This window comes from Gymnodraco acuticeps, unplaced genomic scaffold, assembly GCF_902827175.1.
Source record: "Gymnodraco acuticeps unplaced genomic scaffold, fGymAcu1.1, whole genome shotgun sequence".
Taxonomy (NCBI): Eukaryota; Metazoa; Chordata; class Actinopteri; order Perciformes; family Bathydraconidae; genus Gymnodraco; species Gymnodraco acuticeps.
Genome location: NW_022992200.1, coordinates 126,512 through 129,017, shown reverse-complemented (window position 1 = coordinate 129,017; position 2,506 = coordinate 126,512).

Below are 2,506 nucleotides of genomic sequence, written 5' to 3'. Positions count from 1 at the left end.
CCCATTCGGTGCACCCCTAGTTAGGGTAAGTCTCCAGGAAATGCATGTAAGTCAATGTAATGTCCCCTGAAGTGATGTATACATGGTATGTGTGTGTGTGTGTTTTGGTCACATGACTGATCTGCTCTGCCAGCTGGAGGCCTTCTCTGGCCGTTTCTCAATGTCGAGTACACCTGCTGCAGAGCCACTATTTCAAGTATACTACGTCATCGAGTGGCGCCGAAGGACTGTTTGAATGCATGTTAAATGCCCAGCATTCTGCGCCACTCGATGACGTAGTATACTTGAAATAGTGGCTCTGCAGCAGGTGTACTCGACATTGAGAAATGGCCTCTGTCTGCCTACCTTAACGAGCAGTTGAACAGGTGTACCCGATACAGTGGCCAGTGAGTGTATATAGCCAATGAATCTATCTTCACCAGGTAACAGCTTATATCCATCTAACTAGTTAACTAGCTTAGGTTAACCATCAAGCATCTGTTAGCTGTCCGTCTGTCTGTCTGACTGACCACACCACTAGCCCCTTCCCCTGGAGGACAGGTTATGACGGATGTGTGTGTTACTGTGTTCTCCTGGACGGTCTTGATAGAGGTGTGTGGGGTTTCTGCTCGCTGGTAGCAGGGAGCGTTTGGTCGATCGGCCGGTTCGATTCCCAGGAACACAGATCAGTGTGAAGGCTGCTCAGAGACCAGCTGATCAACCTGTGGAGGAAGTGGCTGAAACACATTTTATAATACTGAATATAAAGGAGGGGGGGCTGTCTGTGGAGAGCAGCAGGGGGGAGGGGTCAGCAGGTCATGCCTCTTTCAGAGGTATAACATATATATATTAGGGTTGGATCAGTGGAGAGTAGTACTGCAGGGTTTGGAGACCCATCTCTATCATGGTGATGTGATCAGTTTGAAACCAGTATCTCTTTATCATTGAACAATATGTCACATGATCATGGTGGGATGCTATTAAGAGGATCTGAACCAAACGAGGAAGTCTGTAGAATCATCTCTGCAGATTTTCATTATATCATATTTAACTTTTATCAAATATAGTGTAGTGTCTTAAAAGTCTCTCGAGCCACTTCCAACACACGGGCTGATGGAAAACAAGTGGAATATCGTTCTGGATTATTTGTGCGTTTAAATCACGTATGTTGGAAGTGGCTCGAGAAACGTTTCAGCCACGACACATCAGTTGAACTGGCTTAGCGTCTAAAAGCAACCCCTTCCCCATGAACAGACCTCGTATAGCAAACAGGAGACCAAGGGGTGTCAACTCATATATTCTGGGGCGTAAACAACTCAATGAGTAGATACATATTCAACACATACTTTCTGTAGGCCATGCATTCTAATAAATAAGACATGTTGCACAATTCAAATCAAATCAAAACGTATATCATAAACTCAGTTAAATGGAACCTACATATAGCGCGACACCTCCTTGTGATTGGTTAACAACATGTTAGTGTGCAGCCGGTCTGAACTCTGGTCATGTGATGCACGTTTCTCTTTGTCATGTCTTTGTTCCTGGACAGTGGGAGGAGTGGGGGGGGCAGATGGGCAGTCTGTGGTTAATCCTGACGCTGTGGTTTAGGGTCAAACCCTCTCTGATTATAACCCCCCCCCAACATGTCACTCATTGATGATAACCCTAACCCTGGATACAAATGTCCTAATTTAAAGCAAATTCTAAAAAGTTAAAATTCTAGGGAAAGAGTCAGAAAACTAAATAATGTCCGTTTTTAGAAAATATTGAAGAAAAAAAAAGAGTAAGAATTATTTAAAAAAAAGTCTGAATATTAAACAAGAAAATAAATTGAAAGTAAATTGTGAAAAAAGTCAATTTTATTTAAATTGTTTTCACATTTTCAATTGTGAAAAAAGTCACAATCCTTGATTCAAATGTCCCGACAAAAAGTCATTCTAAAAAAGGCAAAATTCTCAGTAAAAAGTCAGAATGCTAAAGTCAGCGTTAAATCCGCTCTAAAAGAACTCCGCTGCGGTCAGCATGTCGTTGGGAGAGACACTCGACCCCAAGCTGCTCCTGTCACTTTGGATAACAGCGTCTACCCAGGGACACGTGATGTCGCTTTTTAAATCATGTGTTAAAAGCTTCCTGACAAATAGAAAAGTGATACATGAGAAGCGTCCTCAGTGCCCCCCCCCCCTCCCTCCTGCTGGGGGGGGGGCATCAGTGAACTGTGTTCAGTCAATATAAAAGGACACAAGGGTGCCAGAAGAGTCTCCACTTCTTCTTTAAAGAAAGTGACGCCTGAGGAGCATCATGATGTCAGAGAAACTCCCTCTGGAGGAACTCAGGGATGATTTCAGCCTCTGCAGACCATTGACATGCACTAACACCTGCAGCACACTCACGAGGCTCTTCATGATTTCAGCCTCTGCAGACCATTGACATGCACTAACACCTGCAGCACACTCACGAGGCTCTTCATGATTTCAGCCTCTGCAGACCATTGACATGCACTAACACCTGCAGCACACTCACGAGG